Source organism: Chlorocebus sabaeus, chromosome 21 (genome assembly GCF_047675955.1).
Source record: "Chlorocebus sabaeus isolate Y175 chromosome 21, mChlSab1.0.hap1, whole genome shotgun sequence".
NCBI classification, from domain to species: domain Eukaryota; kingdom Metazoa; phylum Chordata; class Mammalia; order Primates; family Cercopithecidae; genus Chlorocebus; species Chlorocebus sabaeus.
This window is the reverse complement of record NC_132924.1, coordinates 110,332,874-110,355,186: the sequence shown is the minus strand read 5'-3', so window position 1 is coordinate 110,355,186 and position 22,313 is coordinate 110,332,874. Positions and strand designations below refer to the sequence as shown.

The following is a 22,313-nucleotide window of genomic DNA, read 5'->3' as shown; positions in this document are numbered from 1 at the left end:
TATAAAATGTAGAAATTTTTGAAAAGTAATTTTTAAATGCCCCACATTCCACAGATAACTTCTTTCAAAAAATGCTCATATTGCATATGTGTGTGTGTGAATGTGTGTGTATACATATGTACTTTTTTTAAACAAAATGGGTTTGTAGTATACAGACAGAATCAACAACTACTCATGGGAATAAATATATATCACAATTTTTGTACATAACTATAGGTCACATTTTATAGATGTATTTAATGAATCCCATTTTGGTTATTGACAATTTTTTGTCATTCAACTTCAACCATTTTGAAACCATAGTTCAAACTTTTATAAAACCAGTTTGAATATTGCTTTAAAAATACCTTTAAAATGTTCCACATTGTGTGATGAAGAGAAATGTTTGATGTGGGGGAAAAACACTTATTTCAAGTAAAAATATATGTTATTTTTTGTTTTTCTTTTAATTGGAAGAGAATAGAAAAGGGGAACATAATGCTATGTTTTGCTGAAACATTTTAAGTCAGCCCTGGAAATGAAATGTGGTTTTGAGGGAAGTCAGAAGTCCTTGAATGTCATCTTCTGGCCACCCCAGCTCACCTCCAAATTCTTCAAGTTGATTTTGAGTCAGTCGCTTGTCCTATGTATTTATTTCTTGCACTATAAGAAGAGATAATAATTTGTCTACTCTACTTGGTTATAATAAGGTCCAGGTGATATAATGAATGTGGTAATACATTGTACACTGTAAAGCATTACTTACATATTATTACTATAACCATTATTTATTTATAATTCCATATGATCAGATAACTGGAGGAATCTGATAAACCTACTACTATTGATATTTTCTTGCAAATGTGTTTGTAGGAAATTGATTATATTTTTTTACAGATAAAGCAAGCTCATTTTCAGGTTAACCCGAAGTACCCATTAAAGTCTCAATCACAGGTTAACCCTTGTTTCCTATTTAGAACACCATTTGTTTTTATTGCCATATGATATGGTTTGGCTGTGTCCCCACCCAAATCTCATCTTGAATTCCCACATGTTGTGGGAGGGACGTGGTGGGAAGTAATTGAATCACGGGGGCAGGTCTTTCCCATGGTGTTCTCATGATAGTGAATAAGCCTCACGAGATCTGGCAGTTTTAAAAGGGGGAGTTTCTCTGCAGAAGCTCTCTCTTTTTAGTGGCTGCCATCCATATAAGATGTGACTTGCTCCTCCTTGCCTTCCACCGTGATGGTGAGGCTTCCCCAGCCATGCGGAACTCTAAGTCCAATTAAACTTCTTTGTTTTGTAAATTGCTTGGTCTACAGTATGTCTTTATCAGCAGCATGAAAATGGATGAATACACCATATAACAAATTACTATAAATGTAATGACTTAAAACAATTCCTATTGATTAACTCACAGTTACTTAAATCAGAAGTTCAGATATGATATGATTGAGTTCTCTGCTCAGGGTCTTGAAACTGAAATCAAGATGGTGGTTGAACTGTGCTTCTTTCTGGAAATTTTGGGGAAGAGCAAATTTACAGGCTGATTCAGATCATCAACCATATTTAGTCTGTTGCAGTTGCAGGAATGAGGTCCCTCTTTCCTTCCTGTCAGCTATGGGCCACTTAGCTCATAGAGACCATCCTGGCCATATGATCCCTCCATCTCAAAGCCAGCAGAATTTCCTTGGACCAGCTCCCTCTCACACTTGAAATTTCTGACTTTCTCTGTCTCTGACCACAAGACCCAGATTTAATGGCCTTATGTAATTAGGTCAGGGCCACCTAGATAATATCCCTATTTTAAGGTTGACTGATTTGGAACCTTAGTGTCATCTGTGAAATCCCTTTACAGCAACACTTGGATTCATGGCTGCTTGATCAATAAGAGAAGTCGTGTGTTCTTAGGAGTATCTTTGAATTCTGCCTAACACATACCTGAAAGCCAAAGCTGTCTTCACAGGACTGCTCTTTCCCTTTAATAAAAAAAGAAACCCTCCAGTGTAAAAGTCATTTGAAAGATAAAGTGCTAGGGTGCTTCGAGATCACATTTCAATACCAAGGCTCTAATTTCATGACAATAGCTATGTTCCTTTCTTTTACTGATCCTAAGAGAATATGTTTAGAAGTCAAACACACCAAGTTCAAATCTTGCTTTTACCACTTCTCCTGAGTTGAGTGACATGCTGAACCTGTTGATTCTCTTTGCCATCTGTAAATGGTAATAATTCTACCTACTTTGCAAGGTGATTGTGACTATTAAAGAAGAATATATGTGTATATAAACACATCTTACTATAGCACCTGCATGTAAGTGCAAAATAAATAGTAATCTTAACATTGTTTCAGGCCGGGCGCGGTGGCTCACGCCTGTAATCGCAGCACTTTGGGAGGCCGAGGCGGGCGGATCACAAGGTCAGGAGATCGAGACCATGGTGAAACCTCGTCTCTTCTAAAAATAGAAAAAATTAGCCGGGCGCAGTGGCGGGCGCCTGTAGTCCCAGCTACTCGGGAGGCTGAGGCAGGAGAATGGCGTGAACCCGGGAGGCGGAGCTTGCAGTGAGCCGAGATTGCGCCACTGCACTCCAGCCTGGGCGACAGAGCGAGACTCCGTCTCAAAAAAAAAAAAAAAAAAAAAAAAAAAAAAAAAAAAAAAAAAAAAAAAAACATTGTTTCAGCCGGGAGGTTTATATTATTATCCAGTGTGGAGGCTTTCGTTATTGTCTGATTTGAAGTATTTTCTTCTCTTGGCGTTTTAAAATTAAGTCCACCATCCAGCAGAAGGTATGATTCTGCCCTTTTTGTACTTTTACTGAAAGTCTTTTCCCATAAGAATATCATTATTAATGAATACGTTATGTATAACTTCAGTTTTCTTGAGGAATAATAGGTCTAAAGTTTTCAAACTTCAAATAAAAGGTTTCTTCCCCCTAAATAAATGTTTATTTCCATCTCTACACTTGATCTTAGCCAAAAGGCTGAGAAGCAATTTTTTTCTTTCCATCTCTATGCAAATATTTATTCTTTGATATTAAGGTCCCAATGCTAAATTTAAAAAACACATTTAGCTTTAGATAAAATTCAGTAAATACATCTGATGATAAAAATCTGTGCTGTTTTCATTGGAGGCCCTTGGAATGTGGTCAAATATCCTTTAAAGCATAAACAATAATTACAAATTGCATTTAGCATATTAGAAAACTGGGTGGGCAAGGTGTGTTTCATGTCTGCTGATAACCAAGGGACAAAATTAAGATGAAGACCAGGCAGAGCTCCTGAGTTACTCCCATTATTTTAGCAAATGTTGGGCCAAGAAAATGAGGCAGTATAACCAATTCATAACTTTGTTGCATCACAAAATTTTTGAAAGCCAATATATCCAAACAATTAACTCATCTGGGCAAATTATTTGGGGCAACAGCTTGTTTATTAAGCAATTCATTTATTAAGACTCACTGTAAGACCTTCACCTCACTGAACTATTATAATATGAACTTTGCTGAATCCTAATCAATTCCCTGCTTTGAAAGATTCAATTTATACCACTTGAGACCTGACCCCAAAGCCCTGGAAATATCCTCTTTTACTTATTCCTTCTGAGACACTAAGATGTAGTCAAGGTTATCCTCTTTGCTGCTGCTGTAGGTTTAATTAAATTAGCTTTGCTTAGTCAATAGATGTTTTTGGTTGGTTTTCTAGGGGAACTCAACTGTTGAAAGTAATTATCATATATATCTTTTATAGTCTGGAAAAAACATTATTAAAGAAGATAAGTCATCTAATAGCACCCCCCCCCCCCACACACACACACCCCCTGGCTTCAGAATGAACTGTACTATAGACATTTTGGAGCACATACAATGGAAGCCCTTTTTTTTCTTTATTCTTTCTTGACACAATATCAGATCTTTTTATTGTCATCAAGTAATCAGTGAGAGAGTTCAAACTGAGGTGAGATCATCATGCATTTTTAAGACTTTTAATTATATGGAATATTTTGTCATATTGAATATAGGCATTATCACATGTTCATGAAAACCTTCAAGTTTTAGTTTAAGTTCTTTATGAATGAGCGTCATATAGTATATTTTATATGTCCACAGAATCTTGTATATAACAGAACTAAACAAATTCTGGTTGTTGGATTAGGAGTTTAAGGACCAATTTAAGGTCACTCCCCTTTTAAAAATTATCTGAAAAAAATGCATATTTTGTCTTATTTATTTCACATCCTGGGTGACCCTAAGCAGAAAAGAACTCCATGTCATACCAACAATAGCCAACAAGCTTTAAATATACATAGTGATCAGGTTTGGGCCACTTAAATTACTTTTTACAAGTCCTCTGGAAATAGAAGTTATTTGAAAGAAACACTGTAAGTGGAGGTGACAGCGAATTGTTCATAAATTGTGCATGTGAAATGCCAAAGGAAGCAGCGGAAACATTTTTACTAACCAAACAGCAAATATCACATCATTTGGGGGAGCAAGCCTTGTTTATTCAATGTGCTGCTTTGTAAACATAGCACAAAGATTTCAATCTATGAAATGGGAAAGCTGATGATAACGTTCATGAAGCACAAATGAGAATTTTTACATAATAAATAGAATAATTAGGACTCAAATCAAGTTAACTTCTTATCTGGCTTCGGTATTAACTATCTGTGAGGTTGGGAGTAAGTTATGCAATCTATTAAATCTTCAATTTTATAGTCTATTAACTGCAAATTAACAATGCCTGCCATATTTATCTCACAGTGATTTTGCAGAATTAAGCAAGATAGAATCATACCATTTGGGGGCTGAACAGTAGTTAAGGCTTATTTAGTCCAACTAAGTATGGAAACACGCTTTCAAGAAGAAAGTTTAGTACCATATATATGGTAACTTCTGATTTTTAACTCATTCTGAAACTATTCTTCCAAATATTTGTGTATTTTTCCCAATCGAGGTGCTTATCTCTACATTTGCATCACTCAGCCTGGTACCTGGTATTTATTATGCATTCACACTATAAATTTTTTCAGTCTAAATGAATAATTAAGTAAAAAAGAAATTATTTATCTTCGATGGATAGACTGGCTCACTTTTCTCCTGTTTTATACTCTTATATGTGTTAATTTGGTTTACATATTCATAAGTTGGATATAATGTTCTTATTCTACCCCTCTCGGGTATTATGATAATTGTGGTGAAAATAGGAATTGATCATAAGAAGAATCTCTTGCTGGAAGCTGGTAACATAAGTTGCTGTTGAGATTTTCTAAAAGTGCAATGAAACAGTAGGCCAGAGGGAGCAAGGAACCATGAAGAGTGGGATTTCTTTAGAGAGCTAAGGGTTCATGCCTTTATGTACTAATTTTTTCAACTCACAAACCTTGCAGGTATAGTCTTATAAAAGGTATTGCAATACTTTCCCATATTGCTGATTACATAATGCCTTACAAATATACCTCAATGACTTTATCTATCTTAATATCAATATTGTGAAGTCTGTGGGTGCTTCTATTAGGGTAAACTGAGTTATTGAGAGTTATTTGACTCTACCCTAAATGACTCTAAACTAGGTGCATATGAGTTTTAAAAATAATTTCCCCATGTTTTCCTTTATTTTTTTTGGATACCAAAATACTTGGCTGTAGCATTTATTTTCTTTCCTTCTATTTCCTGTAGACTTGAAAACTAAGTAACTAAGATTGTAGAACATACATAAAATTCAAAAGATAATGATTAGTATTCTAAGAGTATCAGCCACATGCTATTGTTTCATTGGGTTTGGCTGATCAGTCTTTTAAAATTCATTCACTTATTCACTATTTGCCACGTGCCTAGGCACTTTACTGGGACAGGGGTAGGAAAGTTATATAGGACACGTATTTCTAGATGCATGAAGTTGCTGGATTTACACTCTAATTAAAAAAAGATGTTACTTTATGGTCTAAAGGAAATACTGTGATCTAGGTTAGCAACTACTTTATTTTTATTTTTGAGATGGAGTCTCACTCTGTTGCCCAGGTTGGAGTGCAGTGGTGCCATCTCAGTTCAAGTGATTCTCCTGCCTCAGCCTCTTGAGTAGCTGGGACTACAGGCGCACACCACCATGTCTGTCTAAATTTTGTATTTTTTGTAGAGACGGGGTTTCACCATGTTGGTCAGGCTGGTCTCGAGCTCCTGACCTCAAGTGATCCACCCACCTTGGCCTCTCAAAGTGCTGGGATTACAGGCGTGGTCTACCGCGCCTGACCTAGGTTAGCAACTACTTTAAATTCAGTTAAAATTTGCAACTGCAAGGTAATAGTCTCTAATCTATTTGAGTGTTAGTTCCTGCTTCATAGTCACATGAGGTACATTATATTATAATCAGAGTTAATTCTGTGTCCTATTATCTATGTATGAGTTGCTAGGAATTCAACTTCATTTCTCACTGGGAAAAATTAAATGAAATTTAGTGTATAGAATCCAGCTCAATATAAGGAAAAACTTTCTAACAATTTGAGCTTCTCAAAAATGGAACGTACTAATTTCCTCATTAGCTTTGCTTTTTTATGTATACTTACCATCTCTCTCTCTCTCTCTCTCTCTCTATATATATATATATATATATATATATATATATATAAAACTTGTAGTCAAGTAATACCTTCAGTGTATCCTATGAACCAATGTGAAACAAGTTACCTTCTAATATTTATTTAAGTTGTTGATTTAAATGTATTCAAATACAGGATTTTAAAGTTATTCTTAGATGTTAATTTATTTCAAGTCAGTATTTACTTCATTGAGAATATAGTTAATATTGATTCTCTCACCAATGTAATTCCACATTTATTCTGATTTTGTGTTCCTGCTTGAACTAGAATCCTTTTGATGTTTTTATTCTAATTATTAAGTCTTTACAGAACAGGTGAAGGAGGGAATCTTCTATCAGTTTCTTGTAGACACCTCTCCAAGTTGACTTCTCCAGAATGTAGTCATCTAACAGTGCATGTACCTCATAATATTATTGTCTAACTAAAACACCACTATCTCAGTGGTGTATTTTCAGAGTATTTGTCAAATAATTTCCTGAAACCAAGATACTCTACGGCAATAAAATCACTATTATTAACCACTTTCTCACAGAACTAAATGAAGTTTATTTGTCATGACCAAACCATTTTGATCTTTTAGTTACTCTTTAATAAATTTCCATGGTAGTTTTGCCTTTAGGCTAATTATTTCTGAGAAAGAGATAGGTCAGTGAGTGGGAGCATTTGATGCTTCCAAGGAAAGAAAGTTAAAAGAAAAGAAAAGAAAAGAAAAGACCTCTCTTTTGACATGGTAATTGTGCAGAACTTCAGAAGACCAGGAAGGGTCTTTCTGAAGGGTCGGGAAGCAATCGATTCTTACATACCATTATAAAATCTCATGCTCATTTTCACATTCATTTATCAACACCGTGCATTGAATCATTAGGTAGAAGGAGATGGAGTAGGACTATGTGTATGAGGAAGGAGGACGGTGAAAATGAGGTCCAAATGACCATGTTAGAAGGAAAGAAAAGTGGACTTTTAGAGGACACATTGAGTGATCAGAATCATCGTCCCTGATTTTAGCATTTCTAATTTCTAATAAGTCACATTTCTTTCTTTCTTTTGGCATACTTTTTAGTAGCAAACCTTTCACCATTGCGAAAAGTATGACGAATGCAAAGAATGTAGTAGAGTGGATGAGGATGGGTATCCTTATCAAACTATAAGGCCACTTGAAGTTTTAAACTAACCTCATGTAATGTTCTAGTTTTGGAAGATGTCACTGGGTCTCTAATGAAATAAGTTTGCCAGGCTTCTAACAAGATTTTTCTCTTTCCCAAAGCAACACTCTGAATAATCAATGAAGCCTTTCCTTGATTTCTTTTCTCGTTTTTTTCTTTTTTTTTCAGTTCTTCTTTATTTTTTTAGTCAATGAGCTCAGCCCTAAATGAAAGCTGGAGTTGTATGAACTGAATCGGCTGGAAATAGTAGCTGAAAGGCGTGCAAATCAAAGCTGGCAAGTTCAGCTCTTCCGTTCTTGAAGGAGTAGCTAACTTCAATCCAAATGGCTTCCTGGGCAATTGTTTGATTATTCTAGGGTTTTGTTCCTGGTATGGAACCAGGCATTAATAACCTATTTTTTGCCAGTTAAACCAAGAAAATACACATCTCATCTTTACCTTGCAGTGCCTTAGTACCCATGTGGACACTTCCTAGCAGTGTGGGAACTGTGTGGGAAGGAATTTTACATCGTTTGTGGAGTGGAGATAGGAGTGGAGGGGGTAGCCTTCAAGCTCTTTGATATTTCCTGCTCCATTCTAGCCTAGCACACGGCCTAAATTACAGACAGTGAAGAAACTAGGAGCTCTGGAAATCAAATAGCCTCATCCTCATTCACTTTGGTACCTATGCTAAGGGCCAGGACTTCTATTTTTGTGGGAGATACATATGTCTCCATACACACACATACACACCCACATTTTCTGGAGTGGAAATTATTTGCAATTTTGCTTTTGGAAATTATTTGCCTCCAACTAATTTACTTTTAGTTCATCACTAAGTATACTGAAAAATCCTTACAAAGAGAGAAAATCTGATCTAAAGATGACTTTTAAATATAGCAAACTTTGATTGTTAAATATCATACTGTATTAAATTAATGTGATGCTTTGTGATGTAGCCCTTTTTAATCACATTATCAATTCAATTATTGGTATTTTCTTGTTGTGGTTATATCATTTTTTTTCTTTGTGTCTCAAATATTTTTGATGGCCTCCAAAAAGCCTAAGGTGCTAGCTGCTCTATTATGGCTGATGGATAAAGTGGACATGATGAGGGAGCAAGTTCCTGACTCTCTGTTCTGCCTCTGTGCTACTGCTTGTACACCTACCTCCTCATTTTCTAGTTCAGAATAATAAATTATCAGTCACCTATGTAAAGTTTGTATATGATTATGCTAAAATATTGAAAACTCTCTGGATATATTTTATATACACATTAACTAAGAAACAGGACCTTAATGTCATGGTATGCCTTTCATTCTGTTGAGGTTTTACATAGCTTACACTTTTGTAAGAATACGTAGCTTCTCTACAAACAAAAGTGATAGCTCTCTTCTACCACACAGTTAATGTTATGATAGGCGGAACATTAAATACAGACTTTCTGAATGTTGTAATCACTGATATTTTCTCTTCACATGAGCTTCTGAAAGTTTGAAGCCAAATGCAGGGTGAGTCATTATAAATAGATTTGAGTACATAACAGGTAGTTTGTATTTTGACCTTACTGTTTAATTTTATGATTGAGAGCACAGGTGTAGTTTGGTGTTAAGCAGGCCTGAGTTCAAACCCTGTTTCTAACATTTTGTAATCTTAGGCAAGTTACTTAAATTCTCTAACTCACATTTTCCTCACCTGAAAAATTGAAATAATATTGATTACTTTCTAAAGTTATTGTGAAAATAAAAGTTAGATATAAAGCTCTTAGCACAGGCAAAGTCTTCAATACATATTGATTATTAAATGTTCCTATTCTTATTTCCCTTGGTCTTTATTTTTTTTTTTATTTTAAATTGTTCTAGAGTGCACATATATCTTTAAAAAGTGTCTTAAGCACCTATTTGAAGAATTTGGGCTACAAATAAATTAAATAAGTCAACAAGCAAATAATTACCAAATATTGAATTTTTTTATCCTTAAAGAAATTGTGGTTTAGAAGAGTTTCTCCAACTTTCATGTGCAGAAATAAGAGTTCACCTGGGGGGTCTTAATCTCATCAAAATGGAAATTCTCGTTCAAAAGTGCTGGAGTAACACTTGAGAGTCTGCATTTCTAACAAGCACCTGGGTAAGGCCCACACTACTGACCCTGCCCTGAGAGTAGCCTTGCACAGGGATTCTGAAGAGAGGTGTGGATATCATCCTCAGAGCTTTATAAAAGACACAGTAGCTGATTTTGTTCCTTGAACTCCTTGAATCATAAATGAAAGCAGTGAGATGGTGTCTTATATCTTACTCTTTTATGAGTAAAAGTTTTATTGCTTTAACCAAAATCTGAAAGAATCACATGGGATTCTATTTCTCAGTTTTTTTTTTTTTTTTCTGTCCTTTTGAATGATACCAGCCCCCTTAGTTGGCACTTGGTCCCTTGACTCTTGGACAGTCTTTTCCCTTATATTCTATGAGCTCCCGTAGACTTTCATTAGGTCATGTGGCATATTTATTAGGCTGTTCTAACATAACTTGGCTGAATCACACAGGCTATTCAGTAGCCAAGAAATAGTCTCTAGACCAATGTTGTCTTAAATGAATGATTGTTTCTGAGACAGCTATGTGATCTTTTAGCTTCACAATTTCATTAAAACTCCTCTCATTAAGGTTATTAGTGACTTTTTATTGCTAATCCCTATGGAGAACCTCTCTGAAGAATTTGGCCTTGGTCTTCATTCTTATTTTTTTGAAAATTTCCTTTTTTTTTTTTTTTTTTGAGACAGTCTTGCTCTGTTGCCCAGGCTGGAGTGCAGCGGCATGATCTCGGCTCACTGCAGCCTCTGCCTCCTGGGTTTAACTGATTCTTGGGCCTCAGCCTTCCAAGTAGCTAGGATTACAGGTGCGTGCCACCACACCCAGTTATTTTTTTTATTATTATTATTATTTTTGTATTTTTAGTAGAGACAAGGTTTTGCCATGTTGGCCAGGCTGGTCTTGAGCTCCTGGCCTCAAGTGATCCACCTGCCGCGGCCTCCCAAATTGCTGGGATTTCAGGCGTGAGCCACCACACACAGCCCCAGTTTGCATGGTTTCTGTTTGCTCTCTTTGTTTGTGTCTTATTACTCTTCTGGCCGCTACCCCTAATTCCCCTAATTCACTTATATAAGAACTAGAATTCTCACCTTTTGCTTACTTCTTCAGTCCTTGCTCTATGTCTTCTTATTCTATGATGTCCTTGGGCAATATAAAATCCTCCTACTTACTCAAATATATTTTGACAATGCTTTGATTTCTATCTCCAGACTAGAGCTCTCTTCCAGATCCATATCTACCAATTACTTCAACCCAGATGTCCTACTGGCACCTTAAATTAAATATATCCAAACAGATCTTTACTACCTTTCCTTAACTTTACTTACTTATTTAAGCCATAATTATTAGTATTAAAAGTAGAGAGAGTAAAAGAATACAAGCAATTAGATTTTCTAAGAATTAAATCACATTTAACATAAGTCAGATGCTTAGACTATTTTCCTTAGTATAGCTCATAGCATGCATTACTTAGGGAACTGTTTATGAACCCATATTCTATATGTTGACAACTTATCTCTGGATTGAGGATCAGAAATCTGGGAGATATCTTAGATTTCTCCTTTCATCAAATATTCAATTAATTTGATAAGTCCAATAAGTTTATCTCCTAAAAAAGTTAACTTTTTTTCTTCTCAGCAACTTTTTTCAAAGTCACAGTTTAAGTTTGTAATGTTTAACCTGTACTATGTCAAGTGGCTGACTTTAGCCTCATCAACCACTACTCACTCTGCTTATTGCCTGCTGAGTGTCCTTTCGGAAATTCACATCTCATAGTGGCCTTTCTTCATTCAAAATTCTTCATGGATCCATATTTCTTAAAATATAGTGTCACTAATTTTTTTACATAACCCTTGTATATGACAAGAAAGAAATATAAGCTTAGTCTTTTCTACCTCTATCGTCTATTTCTTATTTCCAATTTTTCTCACGGATGCTCCAGCAATATTTAACTAATCTTTGACTTCTGAAATAGATCACACTTAACTCAAATCCACATCTTTTTCTGAAGGTTCTTCCTCTTCTAACTTAATCTGTTAAGTTAGACTAAACTCAAAATTATGCTCCTCTGGAAGCTTTTCTTAAATTCTATGAACATACTTGGGTAATTATTAAATTCCAATTTAAAATAAAATTTTAATACAGCAGTTTTCTAATTTTAGTGCATCTTAATTTCATCAGGAAACAGTATTGAGTTTGATCAAATATTTTTACTGTAACTGATTAGATGACCATGTGATTTTTCTCCATTATTTCAGTATTGTATTAAAGTGGTAAAATACATGGACATTCAATTGTTAAATCAACCTTGCATCCTAGAGTAAACACCACTAGTTATGATTTATTAGCTTTAGTTTTGTATTTGTTGGACTTGCTTTAATAACATTTTAAAAAGATTTCATTGTTTATGTTTATTAGGATATTGGTATACAATTTCTTGTAATGTGTTTTCAGGTTTTGGTATCAGGTCAGGTTCATTCATACTGAGTTTTTTCTACTCATGTGAATTTCTCAGTTTGTTTTTAAACTTCAGATTATGATTCTGGATTGGCTTGTTTCTTTATTATTATTATTATTGTTTTGAGATGGAGTCTCACTTTGTCACTTTGCTGGAGTACAATTATGTGATCTCAGCTCACTGCAACCTCTGCCTCCTGGGTTCAAGCAATCAAGCAATTCTCTTGCCTCAGCTTCCCAAGTAGATGGGATTACAGGTGTGCGCTACCATGCCTGGCTGATTTTTTGTAATTTTAGTAGAGATGGAGTGTCACCATGTTGGCTAGGTTGGTTTCAAGCTCCGACCTCAAGTGATCCACCTGCTTTGGCCTCCCAAAGTGCTGGGATTACAGGTGCGAGCCACCCTGCCCAGCCAAATTAATCCTTGTATTTTGAAAGTTTGTTGTTTGCAAATCCATTTGATAGTGTTATGTTTTTTGGATCAATATAAACCTTTCTAATTATAAAATAACCCTCTTTATTTTGTTAATTCTATTTTGAAGTCTAAATTGACTAATACTGCTATAGCTACACCATCTTTCTTATGATAACTATTTATGTGAAATAACTTCTTCCATCCTTTCAGATTCAACCTTTTAGAAAATATGTATATTTAAAATAGATCTCTTCTAGAAAGCATACAATTGGGTCTTGCTTGTTTATCTAATTTGAAAATCTGGCTTTCTGATTAGTAGTCATTTTTTTAAAAATGAATTTATGCTTAACATTTTAGTTTAGATCATGCAACATGTTGTTGCATCTACCTCTCTATCTAGATTTATATTTTTTGGCTGGGAATGGTGGCTTATGCCTGTAATCCATGCACTTGGGGAGGCTTAGCCAGAAGGATCACTTGAACCCAGGAGTTTGAGACCAGCTTCAGCAGCATAGTGGTACCTTATCTATATGAAAAATAGAAAAATTAGCCAAGTATGGTGACATGTGCCTGTAGTCCCAGCTACTTGAGAGGCTGAGGTGGGAGGATTGTTTGAACCTGAGAGGTTAAGGCTGCAGTGAGCCATGATCATGCCACTGCACTCCATCCTGGGTGGCAGACTGAGACCTTGTCTCAAAAAAAATTGTTTTTCTTGCTGGAGATAACATTATTTGACTATTCTACAATTTATTCATCAATTTACCTGCTGATAGACATTTTGGTTATTACCATTTTTGGCTATTACAAATAAGGCAAGCTGCTATAAACATTTGTGTATGCCTTAGGGTAGACCTAAATTTTCATTTTTCTTTGGAAAAGTGGCTGGGTTGTATGATAGGTGTATTTTAATATTCTTAAAGGAAAGTCTAAAATGTTTTCAATACTGGTTGCAATGATTTTATAGTCCTACCAGCAAAGTATGAGAGTTAAAGTTCCACAGTTTTGTCAACACTTGGTTTGGTCAGTCTGTAAGTTTTGGTTGGTTGAGTGGGTTACATAGTGGTATCATATTGAAGTTTTCCTAATAGCGCTGGGCATCTTTTCATGTCCTCATTTGCCATCTGAGTATCTTCTTTGATAAAGTGTCCAGTTTTTTGCCCATAAGTTTTATTAAGTGTTCTTATGACTACTGAGTTGTATTCTTTATATATTATGGATAAAATTCATTTGACAGATACATATTTTGTAAACATATAGTTATATAATTTATATATGTGTACTCACCTTGAATCCTGTAACATTACTAAACTCACTTATCAATTCTGGTAGTTTTTTTTTTTTAAGTGATTCCATTGAATTGTAAATAAAATACTATTTCATTAAGGCTCTGATAATTCTAAGTATCAAATTGAGAAAACTGGTACAGTTTTTCAGACACAATCAAACTTTACTGAGTAAATATTTTCTGTGATTTTTTTTTTTTCTGTTAAAAGCAATAATTGTGAAGCAAGTTCACTGTGCACTGGTATACATCCGAGAAGAGGACTCTAAACACTTCACCAATACCATGCACCAGTATCAGTCAACTTGCATGAGTTTGGTGAAACAAAACACTCACACAAGTGAAGCAAAACAACTATATTACTCACAGATAGGCCGCAAGGGACAATAGATGCCTGGAATCAATGGCAAGCTAGGCCCCCAACCTCATGAAAACTGCCCAAGGTAGTTGAAGTCTTATGTATATGTGCCCCATATCACACTGCGGCTGAGGGTCCCTCAAAACCTATTTCACCCTGGTTTTATATCCAGGGGTAACTGGAATTTCCGAGCTAAAGCATTGCAGCATATCCTTTTCTAAGAGGGATGGGAACAGAGCCTGGACTGTTCTAATAGTTTCTCTTTATCTCAGGATGCTGCATTCTCAGCACATTCTGCAGTTGCTCTTGAACTACATTAGAGAAAGGAGGAAGATCTGAGTCTCTAGGGTCATCCAGGGACTTGTCTTGCAATAATCGATTCCTTTTCTGGCACAAATTTAATAGTCTGTAACAGATCAATTAACAAATTTAGATTCATCTTCAAAATTCTCACTTCTCGGATGGGCACTTTCATTAGGTGTTTGACCTTTGTAGGAGAGGTTTTTCTCTGAGTTGGGGCTTGATGCTGACCTGAGACATTTCTGCCTCACACACATAGCCAAGAGCAGCCATGCAATAGCTATTTGTTACTTCCTCCCAAATACCCAATAATGTGGGACACTCTTCATTTGCTTAGTTGTATGGCAGTGAATTTGAAAATCTGCATGCTGTTTTGTTAATTATGTTTTTAATTGAGTCACTTCATCTGAACAAATAAAGCCACCAGTTATTAGAAATGCCATCTGAAGTCAGTAGCTAATAAAGCTATACTGAGTTGTTTCAGAAGTGTATGAAAACGTGGTGGAATCATGACAGAAATACCTTTTAATTTGAAACTGAGATCTATACATTTTTAAATGTGGTTTCTTACTGAGTTAGGCTGAATGATTATGGATTTGTGTTTTTAGTCAACGTGGGGCATTTATTTGCAACTTGCCAATACTAGAGAGTCTTGCCTTCAGAACCCAATTCAGTTTGCCAATACAGACAATTTTTTTTTAAAGATTTACTGCCAAAAGTTGAGAAGTGTCCTTTTAATTTCCCACAAGAGATTTTGGCAAGAATATTATCATAAACACTTCGCTTTTAGTTACAGCATTTTTATATCTTGCACAAAGACGTGGTATATAATCTTATTGTCTCAACCCTCTTAATGAGCCTGTACTCTTGTAGGGTTTCTAATATCATATGTAATTCCCATCTGTATCTCCCTCGTAACTTGAGATATTATCTTGCATATAGTAGGTGGTCTACGAAATAGTTGCTGATACTAATGATAATTCCAGGGCTTCAGCTCATCTGTACCATACTTTCTTCTTTTATTACTAAACTGACCTATATGCTTCGCATTGTTCTCTTGATTTCTTACCTGAAACTTTGGTTTATTCTATTTCTTCCACTGGAAATGCTTTCCATTCTAGATTTACGTATCAAAGTCTAAACCATCTTAAAAGGCTGCATTGTCACCCTCTGTGAGAAGCTGCCTCTGACATTTTTTGGGGGAGATATACATTTCTTCACCTCCCCTCCCTTCCTCAAAGAACCACAAAGGCCACCACTGATGGAGAACCGAATATACGTCCCACAGGATGCCAGGCATTTTATATGTTATCTCACCGTACTCTTCAAACAAATTATAAGCGTGCATATTAAAACTCTGCGTTTCCATAGATGAGGATACACACAGCAAAAGAAATCGACTACTTTGCCTACATATAAGTGATGAAGCCAGTGTGAAAAATTCTGACTTCGAAACCTTTTCTCTTTCCACCATATTAAAATAGGCGTCTAATGCCTTATGATGTTCTGTCACAAATTCTTCATGATTATAATCATACTTGTTAGGCTATGTGTTTGATCGTTGATGACAAGATGAAATCATTTCAGACTTTATAAAGTATAGAATAGTTAACTATAAAATTTCTATTTTTAAATATAATTTCACAAATATTTTTGAGTACCTAATGCGAGCAAGGCATCTTTCATACTAATAATAGATTTCATATTTACATCACCATCTGTGAGGCATTTTTCCTATTCTATCTTTTAAGAAAATACTGTTCTGATGAGAACACATGGACACAGGGAGGGGAACATCACACACCAGGGCCTGTCGAGGGGTGGGGGCCTAGGGGAGGGACAACATTAGGAGAAATACCTAATCTAGATGACGGGTTGGTGGGTGCAGCAAAGCACCATGGCACATGTATACCTATGTAACAAAACTGCATGTTCTGCACTTGTACCCCAGAACTTAAAGTATATAAAAAAAAACCATTGTTCTGTGTCACTATTGTATCTCTTAACTAGATAGACCTTGACATTGGGTAGACCAGTGACTTTTAAATGTGTTTTCCTTAGCCAGGCGCGGTGGCTCACGCCTGTAATCCCAGTACTTTGGGAGGCCAAGGCGGGAGGATCACGAGGTCAGGAGACTGAGATCATCCTGGTTAACATGGTGAAACCCCATCTCTACTAAAAATACAAAAAAATTAGCCAGGTATGGTGGCGGGCGCCTGTAGTCCCAGCTACCCAGGAGGCTGTCAGGAGAATGGCGTGAACCCGGAGGCGGACCTTGCAGTGAGCCGAGATCGTGCTACTGCACTCCAGCCTGGGCGACAGAGCGAGACTCCGCCTCAGAAAAATAAATTAAATAATAAATAAATAAATAAATAAATGTATTTTCATTTTTTTGATAAATGGAATTTTACAAGGAAGTCAGTGAGTAATGAAAGAGGTGCTGCTCTAGGCACAGCTAGGGTAAGGAGGGGGCGCTATTGGGTGTGGCGAGGAGGTCAGGGCACCTTCTCAGGCTCCTCCTAATGCCTTGTTGCGACCCTTGGTGCTTCCTTGTGGAAACACCAGTGCTCTGTTTCCTAATGAAAATAAGAGGCTATTTGTGTGTGTGTGTGCATTTCTGAATTTTTGAGGTCTTAGTGCTTATTCTGGACTCCTAATTAAAGTACTTTTGTAATAAACAAATAAGCAAAAGTGAACTGAAGTACCTAAAACACCCACAAAACTGATAAAAAATAAAGAAAAACCAGGACAATAACCACAGAATTATGCAAAGGCTATCTTGAGGAACTCTTGAATATGGCGGCTGATCCCTTGGTGGTAACTTAGGGTTTCAGTCATGTTCATTACAACTCACAGCCTTTTCCTTTCTCCGTGGTCTTTCCTTGTCTCTTCTCCAGACTACTTAATGACTCTGTCTCTATTCCTCTCCCCCTCACAGCTCCCAGGATTAACTCATTTCCACTGTCTTCTTTTGAGGTGCATCCACTGTTCCTTGCTACTGTGTGCTCTAGACTCTACACATTTGTCACTGAATATTTTATAAATGCCACCTCCACACGTTTGCTTTCGTGATCCTTCCACTTGAGTTTTCATGATATCCGATGGTTTCCTGAGTATTTGGTAGTTCCTCCTGCATTCATTCTCCTTCCTGCCGCCTTGTCCCTTCGACTTCCGCCATGTTGGTAACTTTCCTGCGGCGTCCCCAGCCATGCTGAACTGTGAGTGAGTTAAACCTTTTTCCTTTATAAATTACCCAGTCTCAGGCAGTTCTTTATAGTAGTGTGAAAACAGACTAATACAACATCCAACATTAATTCGTGCTAAGGGAAAAGTAAAGCCCGTGAGGGAACAGAGATGTGTAGGTGGGTGTTATTTTAGATACCATAGTCAGTTATTATATTGACTACCAAGGCCATTTTTCTTCTTTATTTTATTCATTTATTTAACAAATATAAATGAAATCTATGTGTCAACACTGTTCTAAACCTCACAAATGAATAACAGAGAGATACTGTTCTCTCCCTTAAAGGATGTATTGATTACTGAAGGAAGATGAATACAAGTGTTTGTGTATACACACACACACTATTATATATACACATACACAAACACAATCACAATCACACGTGCATGCACAGAAAATTACATTATTATCCAAAGTCTTTTGATAGAACTTCATCAGTAGACAGTATTCTAAATATCAGTTATTCTAATAGGACCTCAAACGTCCATGAGTTGTGTTGCTGGTGGTTTTTACTTATTGGCTAGTGTATGTGAACCAATCAATCAGCTAGTAAGGAACTATAGTGAACTTTCAGTATCTACCTTTCAGGACAGCTTTGTTATTCTCTACTTCCTTTATGTATTACAATTATAATGTGGGACTTTATTTTTAATGTAGTTTTTTTTTAGAGAGAAATAACTTCTTAAAAGAAAGTCAATTGCTAGCATTGGTAATCAAAGAAGAGAAATTGAAGAGGTTTAAAGACATGTTAGTTACTAAATATAATGGTCTCGATGGCTCATGTCATTTCCTTTTCAGTTTTATATGCCACATTTTATGGAATCAATAATATGCCATGTGCACATGCAGGGTTGTGAATGAGGAGGGTCCGTGGAATGGATGTGGCACAATGTATTCCAGAGATAGAGATACTATTATTTTGGCAAAGGCTTTGTTGAGGGTGAAAGCCTTGAGCTAAACCTTGAACAGTGATAAGGATTTGCCAAGAAAGGGGATTGGGAAAGAACTTCTAATCACACAGGATAGCATGAGCAAAAGATCAGATGATTAAAACATTTCTGGCTTTAAATAATTATAAGTACTTATTTCTGGCTAAAGATACATAGATTGGGTGCAGGAGAGGGAAAGACAGACTGAAAGGTGCCTCCAGGAAGGAAAGCTTTTAGTGGTTTAGAAGGAAGTAAGAAAGACAACAGGAAGATGAATTAGGAAGATAGTACAATAATCTGGTAAAAGGAAGAATTGGATTGCGATTTTTACCCAAGGAACATTCAGTGTTTTGCATGCTGGTATACGGAAATTATACCCACTGTGTCCGTTTATTGACTTTGTAAAATTAAAGAAGAAGGGGCAAAGGGGCTGCAATTGAAGTTAGAAAAGCTACTGAGAAAAGATATTATGGGTTTGCGGTGTGCCAGGAACTGTGCTGCTTAATTTTCATATGTAATCTCTAATCCCAGAACTTTGTGGGGAAGATATTATACCCAGGTCTATTGCTAAGAAAAATAAGTTTCAGAGAAATTAAATGTATTGCTTCACATTCCCTAGCCGGAGATGGGATTCTCACTCAGCTCAGACTTGGTCTAAAACTCTTATTTGCTCCCCTATACCACATTGCAGCAGATAGACATGAAAAGGAGTAGGAGGAAGCTAAGCAATTCTATGATTCTCAAAGTCAGTCTCCAGCTCTTTTCAATTATAATAAATCAAAGCGGTAAAGGAATAATACAAACAGCCGAGTCCTGTTTGAACCCATTTGGTTCCCCAGAATAGTTGAACAAACATACCTTTACTATCACAGTTATATTATAAAGAGAAAACCCAGTACGTTTCCTTTGAATACTTGTTTTGGTTGCTTTATTTGTTTCTTTCTTACGCCTGTGTGCTTCTGAGTAATTAGAGATGAATTTGAAGTAGAAGACAGTTTTCATGAAACTTGCTCATCCTTGTAAAGATTAATGGGGAGCAGAGGTGATAAGGCTCCATGCTTTTAGTCAAAATGGATTTTCTACTATATTACCAAGTCAGAACACATGGGAAAAGAACACTTTGTGATGCCATGTTTAAATTTTAAAAGGGTCATTATTTTTCTTGGTAAACATTTCATAAAACTATGATTTGTTTTTAATTCTGAAATTATATGACATTGGATATTAATACAGATTATGAATTGGTACAATTTCACGTTTGATCAGATTGCCTACTAGTGAGCCAATAAGAGTGATAAATTGTTTGATGTTGGTCAAAGCTAGGAAGATTATGTGGATGCAGAGCCTGCAGTAGACTGGGGAGAACAATGTTGATTAGGAGAAATGGATGGCTAATTACTGACTTCTAGAAGAATGTTAAAAGCCCGGGGGCCTTCTAGTCTCATAAGAGAATAATGAGGAAGGAAAAGTGATAATTTGGAGTCCATGATGCAAAATATTTTCAGTAGAGATACCATACCTCACTTGCTCTTTCTGTAGGTATGAAGCCATCCATAACCCCCTACCTAAATAGTCCTCCTTGGGTCACTCTTTATGATATCATTTTAATTTTCTTTTAACAAATTTACCATAATCAGAAATTACCTTGTTTATGAATCTCTTTACTCCTCTATTTGTTTACATGTTATTTTCTCACTTGCCCACTAAATATAAGCATTGTGTGGTCAGGAATCTTGTCTGTGTTGTTCAACTCCTTATTTTTATTGCCTAGAATAATGTATGCCACAAAGGATGCAACTCCTACAAATACAAAGTTTTTGAATAATTTAGTAAATGGATACACTATTTGTAATGATCCAAATATCACTTAATATTACCATGAGTCAATATTTGTAAAGTACTTAAAACAGATCCTTGAATATGGTAAGTACTATAAATAAATTTGTTAACTAAATGAATACTGTAACTTCTTAAACTAAAATTATTTCTGGTGAGTAAGAAAAGACAAGCATTTGACTGTATGACTAAAATAATCAGGACATTTATTAATAGCTAATACCTTATGAAAGAACTTCTACCTATAAGTGATTTTATTCACTTTATAGAGAACTTCAGGGAAATTAAATCCTTGGCCTTAACTGAATCCCTGTCTTGAAATTAATTGACAATCAAAAAAGGGAAATGCAAAATAATTGCCCTTCCTTTATACTTCATGACATTCTGTACTTCTTATGAGAGGACAGTGAATTATAATTGGCTATTTATTTGTCACGGATGCTTTATTAGAGTGCAAGCTTCATGAGAACAAGCCAAAACATCTGTCTTATCACTTGTCACTGTTGTGTCTTGAGAATACCACCTAGTAGTTGGCATAGGGTAGGTGCCCCCAAAATATTTAATGAAATAATGTGTTAATTTGGAGTGGAAAGAGGTGTCAAGATAGTTTTGGAAACTTCCTGAATCTTCACATAAAAATAGATGGAGCAGGCTGGGCACAGTGGCTCATGCCTGTAATCCTAGCACTTTGGGAGGCAGAGGCAGGCAGATCACGAGGTCAGGAGATTGAGACCTACCCTGGCCAACATGGTGAAACCCTGTCTCTACTAAGAATACAAAAATTAGCTGGGCATGGTGGTGCATGCTTGTAATCCCAGCTGCTTGGGAGGCTGAGGCAGGAGAACCCGGGAGGCAGAGGTTGCAGTGAGCAGAGGTCGTGCCACTGCACTCCAGCCTGGTGACAGAGCGAGATTCTGTCTAAAAAAAAAAAAAAGATGTAGCAGCTTGACAAATAGCAAGATCAAAACCCATGGTCAAGATTTAAAGCAAAAATGAGTATAATTTTTCTCTGACAAACCTGAAAACAAAAGTGGATAGGAGCACACCACTGGTAACCACAAGACTTGCATGCTATTTGGTGTTTGAACAAAACAAGACAGGGAGAAGCAACAAAACATCAGACAGATCTGAAAGGGGGAGAACCCAAAACAGCCCACACAAGTGCACTGCAGATCATGGTGAGCCAATGTGAGAATAAAAGCTGACCCACAAGGACTCCCTTCTGGGACAGGAACCCACTGTAAGGATAAACTGCTGTGAACAAAATCAAAATTGATCAAGAGAGCAACAACAGAAACAAAAGAGAAAGAGAAAGATGATAAAAGCAAGAAGAGAACAGAACCTGAAAATCTCAGAAAGATAGATACCATATTTTCACCATTATATGAAAGAACAGAAGAACAGATTTAGTGAAATTAGAAAAGCTATGTGAACATAAATACGAACAAGAGAAATGTATTGAGGTCAAATCTCACATAAAGTAACTTAAAAGGAGAGAATGAACAGAAAAAGGGGAAGACCATTATTTATATGGGCAATCCAAAAATTTCTGAATATGCTCAAGAAACAGAACAACAAAATTCTTTGTAACCTACTGTTTCAAAATGAGATAGAAAACACTAAGAAAATGATATAAAATGTAAAAGAGCATCACAAATCATAATTAGAAAAACTCAGCAATGAGGTGACAAAACTAGG

At 36.1% G+C, this 22,313-nt stretch overlaps 1 protein-coding gene and 1 non-coding gene across 3 annotated transcripts in view; one reads left to right on the top strand and one right to left on the bottom strand.

Moving 5' to 3' along the window:
* The window catches only part of PTN (pleiotrophin), a 109,245-nt gene that overhangs the window by 52,345 nt on the left and 34,587 nt on the right, over positions 1-22,313 (top strand). The window lies entirely within an intron of this gene.
* LOC119621635 (small nucleolar RNA SNORD81) lies at positions 3,877-3,954 on the bottom strand. The gene has a single exon (XR_005238181.1). It is a non-coding gene; the product is annotated as a small nucleolar RNA SNORD81 (small nucleolar RNA).